Here is a 23,569-nt window from a genome sequence, read left to right as displayed (position 1 = left end):
AGCAGTTGATCTCATTAAAAACAGGAGCTTAGGCTGACAACAGTTTGGAAATTGTCCTTGAAGGAAATAGACACAGCAGCCTTGGAACACTGGCGCAAGTCTCCTGACAAAAGGACAGCTTTTTGGCAATTTCCGCTTTTTATGCAACAAACCTTCAAGGGTTTTGTGTCCCGCTTAATTAGCATGATAATAAGATTCGAGAGGACACCGTACAATGAGGCAGGGCAGACCCTGATATCCTGCGAGATGAGCATGCAATGCAGTTTTCATGCCAGGTGCTGTCAATCCAAAATGCTTTAAATTCTTGAATATGAAGATAAAGTCTGATATTTAAAACAAAGTCCCAAGAAGCGCCACATTAATTTTCATCTAAATACGGTTCATGGTGTTTCGATTCATTCCTAGTCTGAAAATATACCTGACATGCAAATATACAGAATTTGACAATATACTGTCTACCTCTCTATCCACTGTGCTGGTCTCAAATCATTGCTGTAGCAGAGGCATGTATCCTAGAGCAACAAGTTGCCTGAGGCCCCTGCTTCTATTATTGTATATACTTCCATGATTTTTTTTTGTGGAATCGAGATATTCAACAGGAAGCTACAGCATGCCAGAGATGAGAAGAAAAGCTGTCATCAGTAACAACTGAAAATACAGGAGGCAAAAACTTCCCTTTCTCTCTGCTGCCCATCCCACCAAGCCCACCAAAGTTCGTATGGCAGCAGAAGAAGCCGCTTGCCCTGTTCCTCCACTTGCTGCTCACAGTGTGAGCCTTGCCTCGGGTCCCTCTCCATGATTCATCTTCTCAAAGACACCCCACCAGCGCTTTCTCAGCCACATGGCAGAGCGCTTGAGGCTTCAGAGGAGGCCCCGATGCCGTCTAACAGCAGGACGAGACGCTGTCCCCCACTGTTTGTCATCATGCCTCTTTGCCTCTTGCCGATACTGAGGCCATTACATAATAAGCCCAAAGCTCTGTGCGGACCCGGGACACGCTGTACTGTACACTGCTGTTTGCAAAGCTGGGACAGGCAGTTTTGACATTGATGGTTTTTGTTGTTCAGCCATTGTGTTTGCAAAGTTATGTAGGCATGGTGGATTCTTGGATATGCACTGAGGTACCAGGAGAAGCCATGATCTGTCTCATGTACTGCTGTCAGGATATAGGGACAGTTTCATGCCAGTTACATATGAACCTTTAAACGCCTAGTGTGTACCATTCAGTGGCATTTAGTGGTGTAGTCACAGACAACAAAATTATGATCGCCTTTAAATTTATGAAAAACATGAAAAGCCGTATCTAGAGCTTGTGTTTGGATTGTCCATTAGGAACTTGGCAGTTTGACATGACGGACTTCTGTGGACTTGTAGTGTCTGTGGATATAAAATGTATTCTAGGTATGTATTATCAGGTGATTATGCTGGACCTTTAACACGTGCTCAGCTTTTTTAAAGACAAAACACTAGAAAACCTAGAAACACGTAGCTGCTGTTTACTCTCGGAGGGAACTGGCATTCCCACTTGAGCTTTAACTCCTGTGGCAGGATTTTATCAAAGACGGCCGTCATGGTCAGGGTCAGCTCCCTCCACAGGAAAGCGAGGATGGTAATCCTGTTAGAGGTGTTGTTGTCACCTGTGACAGCTACACACATAGTGTGACCATCTCAACTGCAACCATGTCAACCATGTGAGTCCTGTGTTTTGCTGAATTGTATTTTTTGTTTGTTTGTTTGTTTAAATCAAGTTGTGTGTTGCACCATCTTTTTTTTTACAACCAGAAGATGCTAACCGTATGTCCACTGCTCGGACTGTTAAAGTCAATAAATATGTCTGGACACAGTATTAATTGCAGATACTTCCTGATTATAAGTCAGTCAGTAAGTTTGTTTTGCAGAACTGGTTGGATTTACTTAAATAATAACTACAAGAAAAAGAGTTCAGCACTTTTGCCAAAACTCTTACAACTGTGTTCCTCAACACCTAATCTGAATGGTAATTATGTTGACAGACAGTCGACCGCAGTGCATGGATACCATGGAGACCTCATCAGCATTGCACAAGAGATGTTTATATAACTACACGTAACGCTTCAGATACCTGCTGGATATAAAAGCACAGCGTTAAGCCACCTTGACAATATCAACCTTCTGGGACTTTGACACCGCCTGCTCATTTAAAGTTGAGTGACACATATGGAGCGAAATAAAATTAATTATATTAGCGTGCTCTCATGAACTGTGGAATAAGAGCTAAATACACTTTACTGACTCAGAGTTTCCAAAGTGCCTCATGAATTTGTTTTGGATGACTGAGTTAAACTGTAAATATTTAGTTCAAAAAGTTCCTGTCAGTAGTTTAAACGACCAATCTCAGTCAATGCGCTCGTATATTCAGCTACGGATAACAATATTACACACTCTATATTATACATAGCAGGTAATAGCCAGCTCATACCCAATGACCTGCTGTGTGACAAATGCTGCACCTCACTCTATAATATCAATGTACAGGCAAAACGATAGCATTCAACGAATGTATGACATGACATGCAACATGTTCTGTTTCTGTGGAGGAAGATTACATGAGCCTAACATTAGAGTTAGACTAAAGGTGAGTGGGCTTTTGCATATTTGAAATCATTTTAAGAACTAAACTTTAAGAACTACCATGTCTTATATGTTTTAATTTAAACAATAATAAATGTCAAACTTTAATAAACTTTATTCCCTTTGAGTTGGGCATTATTATTTTTTAACAATGTTTGATTCAATTTAACTAATTCCAGTTAAAACCAACGGAAGTGGTTAAACCACTATTATCAAAAGAAAATGGTCTTAAATAATACTAATAATAATTACATCCATTGACTGAGCGTTCTTGTTAAAGATGGTGGATTGTTGGTTTGTTTCTGTGTCACATGTGCTGCTCCCACCACACTTTGCAGAGAAAGGAAGTGACCTGGATATTTATGTGTTTCTATCTGTCTTAATTCACTAGATGATCTGTTTTTTTTGTTTTTTACTTGGGTTACATACTCCTTCCCTGATCTCACCCCAACATGAAACCGGTTAGCCATTAATAGTGTGATGCTGTGTAACAATGTGAGACAATGACACAGTCACTGGATAGTGTCCAGTACTACCAAGGGTTGTACCATGCAAACTGCAAACTGAAGTTTACATGAAGGGTTTAGAGTTCTAACTGAACAGCTGATGTGTTTTGGGTCAAAGTAACATAAAGCAATTTAGGAAGATGTGAAATGCTCTACTGTAGGATGCTAATGTGTATTGGTAAAATCATTTCTGCACATATTTAGTATAAAAGTTCTGTTTTTCACGGTTCAGCCTGAGCTTTGGATGACTTGAAATGGAGTTTTCTGCCTGGTTACTGTCTTTGGTTGACTGCTCTTCATTTTTATAACTGATTAGTCTGCAGCAGACTGCAGCAATAACAGACACATGCTTAGCCTGGCTGGTTACTGTTTTTAAATGGCATAAACACGGCATAAAGATGCACTGTAATGAAGTTTTTATGAACGGTGATTACCCATTAATGCCTCATTAAACATAAAGCAGGATTCTGGTATGAATGGGAGATGTTAATGCCTCGCAAAAGAAAGTGATATGTTGATGGAGTGGTGGGTCAGTTTTATGGGCCAGCTGCCATCTCATTCTGTCAGTGATATTACAGAATCAATCAGGGGCAAAACTTTAGGTAAGAGGCAAGGACATGATTTAAAAACAGAACCTATACTAGTATGTAACTCCTGTTTCCCCAGGAGAGATCCATGGCCGCCATCCGAATGTACCTGCAATGCCACAGGCTGACTGGCACGCCAACTGCGGAATTAACAGCTAATTAAATACACATGTAGGCCGAGGGCCTAAAACATCAGACTCTACAGCACGCTGGTGTGACAGCCACATGCATCCACCAGCCAGAAAGAGCTTGTTTGATTTGTGAATATGTATGTGTTGGTTTGATAGATACATTTGTGCTTCAGCCTCTGTGTGTGTGTATTCCTGCATATTTATTTGCAACCGCATGTGCCTGTGAATGCACAGGGGTATCAGATACAACAGGCACACAGTCGTGTATACACATCTTTCATTTTGCATCTCTATCTGATGCTTTAACAAGTTGAGTTGTTATTCTAACTGCAGTGCGAGCTCTCGCTGGCTGACAGATTGGGATAACAGATTGCCTTGGGTATTTGGATTCCAAGATTGCTATTAAATTCACATTGATAAAACTGATCTTTTTTTCCTCACCTCTGATACACTGAGGCAAATTTCAAAGCTATTGTAATATAACTGACGAAGACACCTGTGACAGTAGAGAAGCTCATTTAAATATTCATGCACTAAACTAATAAAATCACAGCAGTCAGCTTCATTTGTAGCTTAGAAACTGTTGTGTTTGGCTACAATTGCATTGCTCATTACTGGACTAATTGTACCTATGTTGTGCATTAAAAATGAGACATTTTAATTGTTTCTGCAGCTGCACATATAACCAAATATTTCTGTTTATTTTATACCTCACTATTAGGCTTTTTTTTTTTTTAAACCCGGGAACAAAGTGTACTGTATGAGTTACTAAAATATGTTAGTATCTAGCTAAAACACCATGTATTTTCCCCTCAGGACCTGGAGAAATATGACAGACCATATTTTTATTTATTTCTTATATAAGAAGACAAAGACTAAAAAAATAATAAGTTCAGCTTTAACTTTTTAAAGAAGAGTAGCAGCAAACATGTATTTAATACATTTTTCATTCTTAATATTTAACTTATATATTTCACGGACGATAGTTTACTTTGTATGCTGAGCGGAGAAAGGAGAAAAGCCGCTTGAGTCACTGTCCTTATTTCCTAGTTCAACAAGATTAACACGGTTGCCAGAACACAGAAGTAGCTATTCCCAAAGCTAAGCTAAACAGCATCTTGCTGTCCAACATAAAATAGGCCAACTGTGTGTCACCTTGTCCACTTCGTATTTTGTCTCACCACGCTTCCATGTCCTCAGCAGTGCGTTCACCGTTTTCGTTACTTCTACTCCACTGACTCTGAGCATTCCTTCACACTGAGCCCTGCTGTTTCAGAGAATCATGCCTGTTGGGACACTGAAGAGTCAATGACCTGCAACATGCTTTGGAGGTTGTGCATGGTGGTGATGTTAGATCAACATCAGGGACCAGCAGACACAGTGGGTAACTCAACCTACTGCCAAATGCCTTCTTTGGCTGAAGTCTAGGCCAAAGACATGAGTAACACTTATTACATTACTGGTATTGCTTTTGTTCTTGTTGATGCTGCTGTTACTCTTATATCGTAATTATTATTGAGACAATGCTCCTGTTCAACAATTTCAGAGTCAGCATCAATGACTGAGCTGAGACTTAACACTATATACGATGAGCTTTATCATAATTTAGAAGATTTACTCCACAGTTATGGTGGGGTTATATGACCACTTTGTTTGATTGGTTCTTATAAACATAGTATTGCTGCTGTGCTGCACATAGAGGCTATGTTTGGTATTTTTTCTTGTTTTTTCTGTGTGTATGTTTGCGATTGGGAATAATATTACCTTTATAATTTAGTTTTTCATACCTTGTTGGCCTGGAAACTGTTCATCACTTTGCAGTACAACCCAAGAGCTCAAAGTTGTCTCTCTAATTGTTGACTGATGGTTAATTTAAGCTTCATGCTGAGGAGACAGTGGGTCATGTTGCAATTGACTTGAGTACTCCAGGAAATGATAAGATTTGCCCTGCAGTTGTAAAATCATTAAAGTAGCTCTTTCACATTGCATGTGAGAGTAGATATTCATTTTTTAAATTTATGGTTCATTATGAAGTCTGTTGAACTGAACATCCTCTCTGACTTAATTGTCTAAGTGACGTACACACCTGCCAACCCAAACCAATTAAATTTCACAGCGCTCATTCAGATTTTTAATAACACAAATGAAATACCAGTTATTAAAAAACAAAATACTGGGCGACAATAGACAATGCTTCTGTCTTTGTCACTGTGACTGGTGATCTCACTGTCATGTTTGCAGGCCGGGGCATGTTCATCGAGATAAATGAATGAAATAATTCAATTCAATTCGCTGAAATGTTATGCAACATTGTTTAAGATTCATGTTTGGTTAATTTCACTGCAACCTAAAAACTTACACATAGTGGATAATAGAATATTCTTATCTTTATTTGGTGTTATGCTTGTGTGGGGGAAACAAAGTAACATAAAACCAGCTGTATTCATTTTAATTACAATAAAACAAAAAGAGGCGAGGAAGGCCGAGCAGATGCTGTCCAAACCAACAAAAAATATATAACCAAAAGAGTAGTCTCTAAAAATCAGTCTATGAGAGCAAACCTAAACCTAGTGCTTCTAACAACAACATCAGTCAGTGTGTGTCAGTAAAATAAACTAAATCTAGCCCAGTCTGCAGTAGCAAATTGACTACCTCTACAAAGTAAGAGTTAGAACACATACTAACAATCACAATTCAAATTCCATCCCACTGATTGGAGGGTCAGAGTGAGTGAGTAACATTTCAGTTTCTAAACTGTAGCTCTGTGATCCCTGAATATCAATACACCATCTGGAGTTGGAACTGGTGTAAAAGTTTATGAATGGTGACAAACAACATATTCAAACAGTTTAACACACTTTATGTAACTGGAACAAAACATTTCCAAATTAATTCTGGACTGGCATCCTTATTGTTGTCCCACCTCTCAATGGAAGTGAAATAAAAGTGTCGCCAGGCTGTTTCCAGTCTGTGAGGGGGGATAACAATGCAGCTCAATGGTTTTTACAGTGCAGTGTGGGAATTTTCTTGGCAGCTGAACTTCCAGTGAACTGGAACGATTTTAGCAGTGGGACACCCAAGAATACGTCTGACTCCCCGGGCAGTTCACTACCTACTGAACTACTTCGAGACACACCCATATGACTTCTACTGCCTATGACTTCTTAGACTGTAAAGACACAGAGGCGATGAACAGAAGGACATAAACTGCTGTCTGACAGCTTGAAAGAGCCACCGGCGGCTTCAGACGAGCGCCGCGTCTTTCTACTGTGCAGCATGCAAACAGCCAATCTACACATTTCCTCAACTGTTAACCCCACCACCCACAGACGCAGCCATTTTCCCAGCCAGACTCCCTGTGTGGCATGTTGGAAATTGACCAGGGGATGATAGTGACAGCGCTGGGATTGAAAGAGGAGAGTGAAAGAGGGAGGCTGGGAATAAGAGGGAAGATGTTTAGCGATAGAAAAGAGGAAGACAGGTGCATGTTTAAAATGAAGAAGATATCAGGTGGAGGTAGCAGTGTTTGCATAGTAATCCGGTAGAGCTGCTAGGATGTGGCTCAGCTCAGAAAATCCTCTGTCTCCTCTGTAAGAGATTGCTGCAGGCCAGGCAAGCTAGGAACAAGACTGGAGATAAAAAAAAAACGTGAGTGTGTGCACATGTGCAAGTCCATGTTTTATACATACCTAAGCACCCAGTTACTGTGAGTGTATGTGCATGCTTTTTTGCACTGTGTGTGTGTGTTGTGTTTGTACGAGACAGCATCCAGACAGGAAATTGTTGCTCATATCAGTGGCCGGCCAGTGGCTTCGGTAAAGGAGGTGGGCTGGGTGAAGGGAGGGAGGCGATGCATGACTGCCTTGCTGTCCCCTTAGCCCTGAATTTTGGCAGCCCATCAGAGGCAAACAGATAAGGCCTCACACATGCTTCATGTTTGGTGAACTGGCAGTAGGCTGTTCAGAAGACAGATGCTGTGGCCCGGTGGGAGGAGTGGACATTGCACTTTCTATCTCCTGTCTTTCTCCATTTCCTTCAGCAGGATGCTGATTTACACTAGAGTAGCAGCATCTAATTTATATGAATAATGCATCTCTCCCTTTCCCTATCACTACCCTCCCTCTCTCTAACAAACGCCGCGCAGGAAAAGAAATCAAGCTCCAACAACAGCATGTGAGGTTAAGTCACACATGTAGCGCAGGAGTACAAAATGGATGAGCTCCAGACTCTCTGCCATTAATGCTAATGACTTTAATTACTTACTTTTTAATGGCTGGAGTGTAGTGCCATCCATTTTGTAACAAATGCTGAAATTAGCGGAAGAAAAATGTTCCCAATGTTTTGGGAACATTTCTGTAATATTAAAATTCAACCTTGATCTCAGTGAAAAGAATCGCAACCTTTTTGATTCCATGCTGCACTCTCAAGATAATATTCCCACACCAATTATAGTGAGATAAAAAATGTGCTCTGTTCCTTTTTTCCGAAAAGTCACCCTTCCATCTTTAAATGTCACACATTACCGTTCAGAAAGCATTCAACTCCCCCATGGGATTTTTTCTATACTATTTGAGGCCCGAGTTGAAAATGGATTTTTTTAAATCGCAGATCTCCACAGGATTTTCCTTAATGTCAAATTGGATATTTAATTTGCAAACTAAAAAGGAAAACACACTTCTTTTCTCATCAACAACACTTGTAAAGGTCCACCTCCATTTATTTGAACACTCTTGAGTTATAGCTCGAATAGAATCAGCTGTACATATTTTTTTTAAAACATAAGTGAAAACAAGCCACCATGGTAGAAAATCACAAAATCCACATGAACCAAACTGAGACTAAGATACAGTTCCTTGTAAGTACTGCACTGGCTTAGGAGGTTGAATTCTCTTCCATCCATCCATCCATCCATCCATCCATCCTTTTTACATAACTACTTACCCTTATCAGGGTCGCAGGGGGCTGGAGCCAATCCTGATGGGCAAGAGGGGGGTACACCACAGGGTACATCGTGGATGAGAAGCCAGTTCATCACAGGACAGATGAATCTTCTTGAAAGTCAGAAAGTGGTCACTTTCGGGAAAAACATTGTCAAAACATCATACATGAAAAAAACTCTTTACTTCTAGTACAGGACTAGGGTTAGCTGGTGACTCTAACTGAAGAAATATAATAAAAAAAATATTAAGTTAAAATTGTTTTAATCAAGAAAACAAATTATTAAGATCCTGCTGTTATACTGCAGTTATTGGTGCTATTTGTAAATGATATAAAATATGACCATATCCTAACTGACAAGTAGCTTTAACATGAAAAAATGTTTAATTTTGTGTTGATTCTTGCAGAGGGAATCCAACCCAATGGAAGGCACCAAGTATAACTATATAGAAATAGCCTTTTCGCTGATGATCTTGTTGTTTATGTAGGTCATATACTGTAGAGCCATCAGTATTAACTGAGGCTGTTTCAAAACAGTTGTGCTTGTAATATAAAAAAAAAATGTGTCCAAAGACAAAATACTGAATATTAATATTAAATTTATGCAGAACTAGTTCAACTTTCCAAACAGAGAGTGCTTGTTATCTGCTTGCAAAATAAAAGTAAACATCGTTAAATCATGGGCAGTAGATGGAAGCGCTATCAGCAAGAACAAATCTTACCACTACCAAATATATTTGGAGTGGGTAAATAATAATATTGGGCAGAGGTGTCAAAAGTATTCACATTCATTCCCCAAGTAGAAGTATTGATACTAGGGTTTTTAAAAGACTTCTGTAGAAGTTGAAGTATCAACTCAAGCTCAGGGGGGGGCAAAACTACTTAAAGTATAAAAGTAAAAGTAATGTAAAGAAGAAAAAAAAAGCCATCAAATGTTATAGGCCCCGCGTCACAGGGGCCTGTAGTGTAATTTGGCCATAATGACTATAATGTTATATTAAAATGGTAATGTTGAAAAATTTGGGATGCACTAGGCTACCTGTTTCAGCCTCATGAAAACAAATTTTATTTTAGTATAATCCAAATACATTAAAGAACCACATGCATATGTGTGCTACTGAGCATTAACGTGTTTCATGGAGCGGAAGATATCAGGACAAGTTATATGCGTATAAGTATTGTAATGGTATAGATGCTATGATATGATCTGATAAAAAATAAAATAAAAATTAAGGTGGTGCATCAGCCCTTACTCATTTTCATGCATATTTGTATTGATATGACGATGGTGTTATATTGCACTGCAGTTGTTTAAATACTGTTCGTTTACAGATAAAAAGAGTTAAAAGGAGAAATATGCTGCAGTTAAAAAAAAGATGAATAGTGATTCAAGTCATGGTAAAAATACTTCTACAGTACTATAAATGTATACAGACTCATTTACAATGACTTGAATGCTGTGTATCCTGCATCTGGGTATAGATACAGAAGCTATTTAGAGTGGAAAGTGAAAGTAGGATAATGTGATGTGATTGAATAGAGAGTAATGGTTATGTTTTCTGCACTTTATGTGTAGATTGTTTTTTTGCATGCTGGATTAGAAGTTGATCCGGACCCGAATCCGTGGAGTTTCGGTGGCGAGCCAGGAGGACGAGCGATTTGGACGGAACGAAGCACGGGGTGGCCAGCCGTAGTATCCATTCTGGAGAATCCAGACATCATCTCACCTACCTCACTATCTCAGATACAGATAAGAAAAGAACACAGAAATCTAAGTCATATGACAGAACATTACATACATACACCACAGAACTTACTGAACTCTTGACTTCTGACAAGAAGAAGGGACACTTTTATTTGAACTTTTCTATTTTATTTTATTTTTTATATTAAAGAGCTCTATTTGTTTTGTATTTTTTATTTTTCTTATACTGCCAAAGTATTGTTTTGTGTAGCAATAAACTGTTAACTTCTCAACTTCACGTTCCCCCATTTGAGTGATTTAGGGCTCCAACTCACCAAATCTAGATGCAGGGGTGATGCAATGCGTACAAACCAATAGTGTGTTGGAATAGTATACTTCTCATCCAGTCACTATCAAATTCACTCTATCATGGATTAAAGCAAAAAAAAAAAAAAGAAATCTTTTGACTGAAAATTTTTCAAGCTGCAGCCAAGTCATATTCCCCATTTGCAGTTTGTGAAAGATGTTACAGGTAATGTTACTTGACACGTGCTAAAAAAATATAAGATAAGATTTACAGCCCCACTGCACTCATAACCACGTTCTCTAATGCAAGTTTAAATATTTTACAGCAGGATGCTTTAACGAGCTGTTCTGTTCACACTTTTCTTTATTGTCATTTCAATGTAATTTTTAATCTATGAAATCAAATTAATCAACCATCTACAGAACTTCAGTACGTTATTTTTCTACGTCTTCTTCTTCTTGTAACCAGGTTGAAATTATATCTTTACTTTTACGTTTGAAATGTCACCAAATCCTGATGAGTATTGTTTTCTATATGTTTCAGGTGTGTTTTATTGCCTACAGTATATTCATGCCTGAATGTTGTATTCAGACCAAAGTGTTAATACCTGTACTGTCAGTTTAAGAGGTCACAGGCCTCTTGCCTTCTCTCAGTTCGCGCCAGACTATGATGTATTATTTTTAAACATATATTTAGGTTTTTGGACAATGCAAACCTTGTTTTATGCATGTATAAATGTTAGTTTTCAGGTTGTGAACATGCAGTTAACGTGTCAATTGAAGCTAAACAGACTTTTTGCAAGTTAAAGTAGACATGTTTCCACATGCTAGTCCACAGGGTTTTCTGTATGTTTATCTGCCAACAGGAGCTTGAGACCTGTGTGCTGTGTGGAGGAGACTGCATGTTACAGAGCCGTATGTGTTTTTCTGGTGATTTCTACAGACAAATCCACCGTCCTGCCTTCATTAAAAGAGCAACCAACAGCTGCTCGTGGTTCGAGTCCTTCCTTCATTCGGCACAACATAGAACACAACGCAGAACCTAAAGGGTTAACGGACATGCATCCAAACTGTTAAAGACAATGCACGCCTGTTACATTCTCCTATTATTTAACAGAAAAATTAGGGCTGTCAATCGATTAAAAAAAATTAACTAATTAATCGCAAAAATTTCTGTAGTTAATCGCGATTAATCTATCAATAAATATATCAATAAATTAAATGCATTTTTCTGAGACTGAAGCTTATAATGAATCTTTATTTATGTAAAATGATCAAATTAATGTAGAATAAACACAGAGAAAGTATATTTAAATTCATTCATTTTATTGGCTTAAGGTGCACATATGCACAGTGCCAACAGAAAAAAGCCAGAATGAGGAAATATAGTGAGGAGTGCCACACTCCTGTAGTGTAGACTGGGTGTTTTGCTTTGAGGTGATATGTTAAAGTCGTGTTACTTCTGTGGAATTTAAATTCGGCTTTGCAAACTGTGCAAATTGCCTTGTTTTTGTCCAACGAGCCGTCGGGCAACTTTTTAAAATGAAATGTTCCCCCTAAAAGTCCTTATCCATCTTTCCGCCATAGACTCTCCTTTAGTTAGGATAGATCATAGACATATATACATAGACTCTCCTTTAGTTAGGATAGATCATAGACATATATACATAGACTCTCCTTTAGTTAGGATAGATCATAGACATATATACATAGACTCTCCTTTAGTTAGGATAGATCATAGACATATACATAGACGCCTCATTGAGCAGGTTGGTCCGTTGCTGCGATACGTTTACACGTCCGCCATATTGGATGTGGCAGATCTGCCCGTAAACTAAAACAAGCAGGGCCGGTTTTAGCTGTGGGCAATGTGGGCGACCGCCCAGGGCGCAGTCTCCGTGAGGGCTTTAAGTTAATGCCTCTTATACACCCATTCACACACACACTAATATATCTGGGAAACAAAGCTACACTTTGCCACATCCAAAATGGCGGCCGCCACCGGAAGTAAACAAAACCGCGTTAATTGCGTTAATTTTTTTGAACGCGTTAATTCTTTAAAATTAATCGACAAAATTAACGCGTTAAATTTGACAGCACTAAGAAAAATACATCAAACAAACAGCACCAGGATTAAATAACAACCAGAGCAACTTTTGCAGCCTGGTGACAGTTTCAGTGTGATGATGAGCTCTCAGCTTTCTGCATCACTACATACTGTTGATAATCAAAGAAGCTCTGAGGCTTTACATCTGTTATATATGTTAGAATACGAGATTTTAGCAATGAGGTACAGTCATACTGCATTCATGATTTTATACAGTGATTTAATTAAAAACGTCTTTTTAATTATCATTCTAAAGTTTCAGGGTGTTCCTGTAACCACAGTAACTCACGGTGCCAGAGGCGAGGGAGAGCCGCTGAATGAAGGCGTTTACACGGACACACTGCAGACAAAGTCCAGACACACAACAGGAGACTCTGTGTGTCAGACAAGTTCTCACGTGTAACTAAACATCACAAACTAAGTATCACAATGACGTCACAGCTCTGTGATAACTGGGCCACCATCGTTAGGTGTTATTATGGGGAATTTAAGATGTCTATATCTAGATGGAGAGTGTGGCTGAGTAAACTCACTCACTCCATTTGAATAAACTTATTTAGGCCTGTTTTTAATTACAGTAACAAATCAACTTGTTCCATCTATCCATTCTTTTTTAAATGTAACTATGTTTACCATCAGTTTAACTGTAACAGTTTACAAGGATTGAGGCAGCCATCGTATATCTTTTCAATTTTATTTATTTATTTGTTATTATTATGATTATTGCTATACTTATACGTTTTATATATACTATCTCTATATATATATATTCAGATTTATGGGGAAAACCAAAGCACTTCGAGGAAACCCATGAATGCGACATTTCATATATTATTACTTATTATTTCAGGTGTCTAAGTTTTTTTTTTTTCTTTTCAGATATCTGGGAAAAACTGAAGCACTCGGAAGAAACCCAAACATAAGGATATATATGAAAGTCCACTTACTGTTGTGTCAGTGTTGTGTCAGTGTTGGTGGTTGGTACTGACTCCTGTTGTATTTTCTTATTTCTTTTTCTGATACCAAAAAAGTGTCGAACCCTTTTCCAGAACGGCTTTCTCCTTTGAGTAGCCTGTACTGCACTGATGTTAGCCTCAGTGCTCTGTCCTTGGCTAAAAACAGTTGGGTGCTCCTCTATCTCAAAGTCTGGTTCATGTAGAATGCATGGGGGCCATCTCTCCACAATTTCTGTGTCCTTTAAAACAGTTTCGACGTCCTCTGAAACAGAAGGCTGCTCTTCTGCTTCCTTTCCTGGGCTTGGTGAAACGGTGGTCTGTCTTACCACTATCCCGTCCTCTTCTAATTTTTCAGGGTCAGGGACACTTTTCGGCTGGAGGTCCTTCTGCTTGAGCTCCTCCTCTAGCTCGAATTTTTTTTCTTGTTCTGCAGAGTATTTTTCCAAAAGGGCTGCGAACATGTGTACTAGTCTTCTGTGGTTACCTTTTATGCACTGAATCTCATTCTGTGCATGCTCAATCCGGTTCTGTAATTTATTGTTCATTAAGTATTTGTACTTACATTACTTGACACCTCTGATATTGGGAAGCTCATAGTTCACATCTTATATCTCCGTTGCTATCACGATAATGGTCATCGCTGTTCACAGTGACCAAGTCTGGACCTGCATTATTAATACAGCTGGGAAAAATAAAGTTAAAAAAAAAAAAATCTAAATTATTCAAGACAGTAAATCCCAATGAAAATACAGGAGTGCTGAAGAGTTGTCTGATTGCATTAGTTATCAATAGATGAGCTTTAGAGGAGGCCATCCATTTGTAAATGTATGTAATAATGTATGAATAAGTCATGAAGCTCTGTGAATTTAGATCGAAAGGACCCTCATGCAGGTATCATTTTACCATGTTCAGTATCAGACTTTAGATTCATGACTAAGCAAATATGACTGGAAATGAATGTTTGATTATATTTCTGGTTATATTATTCTTACACTTTCTAACACAACACCATCACAGCCACAGAGAGTCAAAGATTTGTTGTGCTCTGGTGAAACAGACAACAACACAACTGCATGAATTCAGTTTCTGGTAGGCTGGTGGACTGTTTAGCCACTCTTTCAATGAATACAAATGTTTGTGGGTGGGAAGCCGGTGGGGGATTATATCCTTGGTTCTGCACTTGCGGTTCGTGTTGTGAAGCCTTGTGAAGCTGCTTGCTGGTAGATGAAATTAAGCAGCTGAGAACACTGTGTATCAGAGGAGACATGCAGTATGTCTGTGTGCAGCACTCTTCAAGCCAACACCAGTGACAACTGACAACACACACATTTACTACATCTACATTTTTATTTCATTTTTAACAATGAAAGTCTTTGCATGTATTTTATTCTCTGTGTGTTATCTGTTATGCAGAGTGTCTGCACCTATATTTAGTGCCAGATTACAAAAAACATTTCACCACTGGCATAAAAATTTACACCTGCCTTTGTGGAGAAGTGAAAGAATGGAAAAATGTAATTTTTTTTTTGTTTATTAAAGCTTCAATGTCCCATCACAAATCTGTGAGCTTTGCCGTTAATAGAGCAGAGACGGTATCTGAGGTGTCCGTTCAGAGATTGGTTCCACCTTTAGTCACAGTATGTTTTTTCTGCTCTCAGGTTTTTCTCTGTGTGTTACAACCATCTGGACAGCTGCATGATGAGAATACCCAAGGGGAACATGGTAGAATTGACCTTTGAAGATCAAAAATGTTATATATATAGAGGATAAAAACGGTGGGTGGGTAGGTAGGTAGGTAGAGATAGATAGATAGATAGATAGATAGATAGATAGATAGATAGAGTTGTTAATAATTATAATGGCCAGCTGTGCTTTTGTCCCTATGACCACTTTCTGGATCTTTCACTCTGAGTACACATTGCTTAACTATGCAAACAAGCCTGCGTGTTGAACCAACTAAATTAAAAGCTATTGATGTCTCCTTGTCCCCTGTCAAACACTATACAGAAAAACACTTACTTGCATGGATCCAATATTGATTTTGCTTTCGTTTTCAAGGTATCAATGCTCCTGTCTTTACATCTCTACCTGTGAGGTTATATCCAAAGGAGCTGTGACAAGTACTACATTTCATTCATTATCAGTATTATTGTGAGCAATTTTGACAGCTTTTTAATTACCAATGGCCACCAGGTTTGTTGATATGTTTGATCAGATAAATCTTTCCAACCATGAGATGTTTAAGAAACAAAATGAAGTTTCTCCTCCCCACATTTTATTCATATTGAAACTTTTCTGGGAACTCTGATAAATGCTCACAAATTAGAAACTATTATTGGAATTGTTCATGTACACTGGAGCCAGTCAGTTAATTTCAGCTGTGCAAACTGAAATAAAAAAATGTTTGTATAAGATGTGATCACTTAGATAAATGCTGCTGTATCTCAGCGGAGCAGGGGAAATGATTAGCTGCAGAAGAAATGTCAAGAGCTGAACTGGATGTTGACTGATGAAAACGTCCTTGACATTATTCTGATCCCTGTATTATTTCCAACAAAGTAGCCTCCAACCTATTTAAATCAGGTCGCTAATTTGGGCCAATGTCAGTTTTACTGCTCTGTCATTGTTTGTGGATCAGCCAGCCAGTTATTGCTGTCTCTGTGACACTTCATTACTGCCTAATTAGTATTCTGGATTAATTGGCTATCTTGTTAACTGTAACCTCTAAATATTATGATAAAGCTGCTGAGCAATTAAAATGAGTACAGCTACAACACAGTGGAGAATAAACTGCATTTTGTCCTCAGTAGATGGGAAGGATGGTGGATTTATCAGATCTAAACTCTTATAGTTTATGCACTGTAAGACAAAGAGCAAACATGCAGCCATTTTACTGGTCATGTCATAGAGAATTGATTGATAATAACACTCAGTTTAATGTTACATGGCGCTGCCTCACGCATGGCTATCTCGCTTTTTTGGAGCCAGAAGCGATCATATTTGGACAAGAGTTTGGAGCTGGAATCCCAAGTTCACTGCATCCTAAAGTTTGTACTTTCATCATAGTTTACAAAATGAACATGATGCTGTTTGGGAGAAGACTTGGAGTTGATGATTTAGACCATAAACAAGTGAGAAGTAGGGTTATTTTCCTCATAAGCTTACATACAATTAGACTTCTTTTTGCAACGAGTGCAGTCACCCTATGCTTGGCCATTAGAAAGAATGCCGTTTTCTCTACTATTCTGTCCAGTCAGTCTACATGGCAAAGAGGCGTGGATGTATAGGTCAACAAAATGTCAGACTTTAAGATGAGAGACCTGCTTTATTTGCTGCCTCCTGCTGAAAGTCAAGATAGATTTCTTTTAACGATGACCACGGTCATTTTTATCCATAACCAAGTTTTTTTTAACCATGATGATGAAGGTCTCCTTTCCTTAATGAAAAAAAAAACTTATAATATATGCAATATGTTTCCCTATCCAGAACTAAGCACTTATTTTAACCCAGGCCATGCTTTTTCCCTAACCTTAACCAAGTTGTCTTTCTACCTGAAGGCAACCAAAACTTCACCATAGGTTTGTCAGACCACCAAGTATTTTGTCTTCTTGGCTACAACAGCTCTCTGAAAAGGAGCAAACTTTGCCTTTACAAAACATTACAAACTTGATTGGGTTGAGTGTTTATTCTGAAAATATTCTTTTAAAGACCTTAATAAGGACAGATTTATGTGAAAGAAAATGACTTATAAACATGAAAGTTGAAAATCAATCTTACTATTTAACTATTACAGCCTTTAAGGTTTTAAAAAATGTTTATATCATTTATATTTTTGTTCTGTTTATACCTCCAACAACCCAGAGAGGATTCAGATCTCTTGTTTTTGGCACTGTTCATCATGACCCAGGCAATTTATTTATTTACTAATTTAGATTTACTGATTTAGACGAAGTTTTTTTTTTTTTTTTACTTTTATTTTTCTTTAAGGTCAGCCAGAAATGAATTCTCCAAAACCATTTCAGTATGTAACACTGCATGCACCGCCTCTTGTCACAGTTTCTGTGACGCTCTAAATCCGACCGTTGAAGGTCAGATTTACGAGCCTGATTTGGATAACAAGAGGCAGTCGGTCAGTAAATCAGGTCAATGGACATAATCCAAAATAATCCACTCTAATCTCACAGAGTACTCATGGCAGGAGATTAACTTAGTGATTCATTTTGATTGCAATGTTAAAATCCACATTTGGCTGCATATGATTTAGAAAACGAAAATGAACGGATGCGTCCTGAAATAGCAATGACTTGTTGCAAGCTTAGTCATTAACAGCACCCATGTGTAAAAATCTAACCATTCTAAACCAAATGCAACAATTAGTGGGTTTCATTTGATATTTACAGCATGGTTATACTGCTTTACTGGTTGGCTCTCATTGCAAGCCAAGTGAAACCACTAACTGGGAGCAATTCTATCAAAATGAAACCAAAATGACCCATTAATCTCCAACAGAAAATACCAACTAATCCTACCAAACATACAGTTAAACAAAGGGACTCAGACCACAAGACACCACTGCAGTGCCTGCACACTAGACCCAGAGTCCTCCACCAGCCACAAAGCCAGAGTGGAAAGGACAAGAATGATAAAACATTTATCTCTTACTGACTTAAAGCTCACAAAAAAAAAACATTTTTTTAAAAGAAAATGAATTATATATATATATAGTTAATATTAAAATCCTAAAGGGGACAAACATACTGTTATGTGTTTAAACACTAAAACAAAATACTGCATTTGCAGGGTTGCTTTGATTAAATGGCTGAGATTAAACACGGGCTCATTTTAGTGGGTCATCAGCACAACTGGCTACACCTGTGAGATGGGAGCACCTTTGGGTATAAAGGCCAGTTCTCCCAGCTGTGTTCTCTCTTTTACTGGGCGAGATTTCACAATGCCTCTGTAAAATTGGTGTTTCTTTTCCCCCTGTTGAAGGTTTTTTTTGTTTTTTTTTTCCTTATCTGAATCAAGGGTTTAAGGCTAGAGGGTGTGCTGTACAGACTGTAAAGCGCCTTGAGGCAAATTCGTGATACCGGGCTATATAAATAAAATCGACTTGAACTCTAAACACTCACATTCATATTACTCATCCAGGCTTGCTTTACCACCACCAACCCTTTTCACATCGTATTCCTTTGATACTTCAGTAAATTTAATTGCCATTTCTAATCTTTGTGTTTGTGTTTACTCTCTCAGTTGGTACAAGCCTGAGCCAAGTTTCTAACACAACAGCACTACAGCGTGAGGTCTTGCACACAGCTTCTGCCTCCTTCAGCTGCAGTGAGAATCAAGCCTGTTTCATTCTAATTTACTTGGCATTATTTTTGGCAGACTATTAAAACTACTGGCGCAGTGTTTTTGTTCCTCCTTTCAACAGCGTTTGATATATTTTTGTCACGTAGCACATTACATGTTCTCCATGGAAGGACAGGTAATGTAGCTTTAGGGCGTAGTAAGGATCTACTTTTTCCTCATGCAAAGATAAAAAAAGGATTATGGGCTCCTGGGTAACATACAGGTCATATGATAGACAAAGGAACCAGCTGGGATTGCATGAGCCGGGATTTGTGATATTACCAGAATAACTCTGGCAGTCATTTCAAATGATTTGAAATTTAATGTTGGCTCATACATACTTCCACCATATAAAATGTAATAGTCAGTGTTCGATTCAAGTGCATCTTTAGAGCTGCATTGCACATGAGGTGCAATAATCAGCCAGCGACTGAACGACAGGATTTTTGTGTTTTGACACGGGTGTACAGATGGTCATGGTAGGGTATCCTCCTGTGACCTACGGATGCGTTGAACTGATGAATGCATTCCTGTTGAGACAGAGAGGCATGATGAGAGCTGTGGGTGGCAAGCTGACTGCAGAGGAGTCACGGCACATTCTTCCAACGCTTCAATCCATTGCTGAGTGGCAAGGGTGCGTTGGTGAGGGCAGACAACTGAGTGATTGTGGCTCACATCAACGGGTAGCAGGGATTCTTAGTTTGCTCTCCATTTCATCCTTAGAGAATTGTCGTTATCACAAAGGCCTCCACATTCCTGGTGTTCGGGGAAAAAGTGCAACGTCCTTAAGTGGTACTAGACTTGAGTTTCAAGTGACCCTGCAATTGGTTAGCTGCTTATCTGTGCTTTTGGCTACTGAATGGTGTGAATGTTGGTTTGTCTTCCTCTGTGGTGCACACTATTTAGACTGCACAGCCCCAGTCCAGTCACGTTCCACCATAGCATGCGTGCATCATGTTGATTTTGGAGAGAGGTCAGTGTTCACTCACCCTCTTTTATGAAACAGTTTCTGCAGGGAGTCAGGCTACAAAAGCTGACTGTTTCTCCATCTGTCCCACAGTGGGATCTGTCTACAGTACTCAGGGGGCTCTCCCATGAGCCATATGCACCCGGTGATATATCCCTGAAGTTGCTGTCTCTGAAGAAAGCACTGTTGCTGGCACTAGATTCAGTGAAGCATATAAGTAATCTACATGCCCTGTTGGTTCAACTGTGCTGTTTTCCTATTTGAGGGTTTGCAGCAGGAATGTGTTTCAGACAAACCTGTCATGTAAACCCAAACACGGCACACGTTGAGGGTTCAGAATGGGGCAGCTCTTTGTGTATCTTCTTTCACTTTTGCCTTCAGAAAGGCAGGGCGAGGAGCATTGCCTGTAATGTGCAGTGTGGTTAAAATAGGTTTATAATGTGACTTAGATTTAAAGTACTTCACATCTGTAATAAACAGAACACGTAATGATTTAATCTTTTCGTGGCACGGAGAGACCAAATAATCTTCTAGCATGCCCGTATGGCACTGCCTCACGTTTTTCTCCACACATGAAGGGCACCCTAGTGGCCCAATTTTTCCACATTGGACCACTGTACATTATACATGTAGCCCAATTTTTCCACATTGGACCACTGTACATTATACATGTACATTATCTCCATAGGGGCATGTTTTTGTCCCCCAACAGAGCATAAACTGATCAATACAATTAAATTCAAATAAGAAGTGCACTCTGTGGCTATGGAAAGGAATTCCTGATTTATTGTAGTAAGAGAGAAGAACCGCACGGACTCAACACAAGGAAAAGTCATTTAAATTTTCAGCACTTATTCCTATGATGGCGTATTTATACAGTGCACCTACACATTATTGATTTCTGAGTAATTTTTCTCACTTGCAGACCAAGTTAGGAAGGGCATTACTTATGAGTGCACTCTTACTTCCGATTATTTGAATAGATGTTGAAAATGGATTCACCTGAAGAGGTGCTTATGACCTGATGAGTCATTTAGTCCCACACTCCAATGTTCCAGCTTTCACTCTCACAAAATCAACACAAGTCCCTATGCCAAAAGCTCATTTTAATTAGTCAATCTGAGTTCATTACCTCAGAAACGTGTCCCATTTCTCTCAAGGCGACGAGGTTACCATATGAACGCTCATCCTAATGTCTCTCTCCCCACCTGAGTGATTTTGCAGTATGAACCACTGTCCCCCACGGGTGCTAAGGTACGTGTGGTGCAAAATGGAGACCTAATTGGAAATGATCGCTGACAGCAGCTTGAGCCGCAGGGTCCCTTAATGATCCAGGCAGCACTTGGATCAGAGTGAGCCCCCTCACTACCTGTGAAAGGCATTTAGAGCGGATGACAGCAGCGCAAGCCCTGTTGAGGGACTGAGGGGTTACAGCTATGTTGTGCTCAAAGTGTTGCAGGGTGGGAGAGAGGAGTAGAGGGAAAGGGAAAAAAGCAGGAGGAAGGGGAGCCTCTTTGAAAGATGAAAGATGAAAGCAGACTGGAAATTAAACTAGTGGGTAGCTCGGATGTCCTGAAAGAAAATGTTGCCTAGTTTTGAAGTGTGATTTTAGGATATTCTTCTAACAGCATGTGTTCATGTGTTGGTAACAACCTTTTTTGATGTGCCATTTTTAAGCTTGAGTAACTACTGTTCATTTTCAAATTATATAAAGGTTTGTCATCTGCAAAGATTGTAGACCACACAAATCTAAAAACAATGGACAAATGGACAAAATTTAAGTAAAAACAGAACTGAGTGAGTGTACAGTAACAAAACAAGACAGATTGTCTATGCACTGATTCAATAAATCACTTGATTTCCAAATCATTGTATTCTGTTTTCATTCATGTTTTCGCACAAATTGGAATCGGGGTTCTACAATCTTTATTCAACACTTGAAATGCCTCTGTTAACACATTGTGCTGTCGTGGAAAATAAAATTGTTGCCATTTCCCACAAGAAATGTATTCTGTTTCTGGCCAAATCTACCTTCAACCAAAGGTTGGTGTAATTATTATATATGTCCGGGACATAATGGTGGCAGTATGTGTGCCAGTTATCATAATGGAAAGGATGTGCAATTTATCTGTGAGGGAGGAAACTCAGAACTGTATATAGCACCAGCAAGTATGTTAATAACCATTTCTTGTGTGGAAACCTCAGTGATTCATCGTTGTCAAATGTGGGACTGTACCTCTCATGAGGAAAAAGTGGGGGAGCAGATGGGGAGTGTTTGGATTGCCGACACGACAAATGGTTTTTAAAGTACAGAATTTCTTTTTCTACTACATCAAAAAACACAAATAGGTGGTAGCCCTTGCTGAACATTTTTTTTTCCATTTATCAACAACAATAGTCACACTGTTGAAAATAGGGAAGGTGCTGGGAAATATGTGAGTCTTTTGCTGCTCCAGTTTTAAAATGCCTTGGTGTCAGAAGTTTGTCACTGTAGGGACACTAACCTTTGGAGAACACTTTATTTTTCTTATATCTACACTGGAGACAAATGACAGTCCGGGCAGCCATTTCTAGCCATTTTAACTTATTGTCAAAAGACTAAAGAAAACCTTGTCAAGTGAGATCCTGACCCAGATCTTTAATATTACTGTACATGCCAACAGAGGATTTTTGACAGATAAGCCCCAGAGGCCAAATCACCGAAGGGCTTGTCCAACCAATGTCATTTCCTCGTCGCCTCATGTCTTAGGATGCTAAGAGCTTCGAAGTGCCCTTCTGTCTATTGGGGCCGGGCTAAATCGAACAGCACAGTCAATACAGCCATCCATCATGTGAAGTTAACTGACAAGGTGACACTTTAATGAAATGATTGAAAGTTCTCCTTGGCTCTTTAGTTGTTGAATGATGATGAGTGACATCCTGATGGCACATTTTCATCATCCTGCAGCTGAAGTCTGAAACACTGTATTCTCCACACACACAAAAAAAAAAAAAAAAAAAAAAACTTTAAATACATTTAATGTTAAGATGAAGATATGGCGAGGATTACTGTCAAGAATTTCTAAAATCTGTTTTTTTTTTAAATTTTTTATGTTGTCATTTTTAACCTCACTCAAACTGCCATTCAGCAAAGAAGGTGAAAACTGCAACATAAAATAAGTGAACAGAAAATTTGAACTCTATTTCTTTTGAGGTGGGTTGAGAAATATCAACCATGTTTACTGCACCCTGCTACATTGCTTTGCCAATCCAGAGAGACAACCTCATTTGGGGGGGGGGGGGGGGGGCCATCATACCAGCTGAAGTGTAGAGAGAGTTTGCTATTTGTCTAGTGCCGATGATAGCACAGTAAACAAGTTGTACAGCATCAAGCCTGACACAAGAGTTATTTTCCCCTGTTTGGTCATTGCCAGTTAATATGTTCT

The sequence above is a fragment of the Larimichthys crocea genome, chromosome VIII (assembly GCF_000972845.2).
Source record: "Larimichthys crocea isolate SSNF chromosome VIII, L_crocea_2.0, whole genome shotgun sequence".
Lineage (NCBI taxonomy): Eukaryota > Metazoa > Chordata > Actinopteri > Sciaenidae > Larimichthys > Larimichthys crocea.
This window is presented reverse-complemented; position numbering follows the sequence as displayed.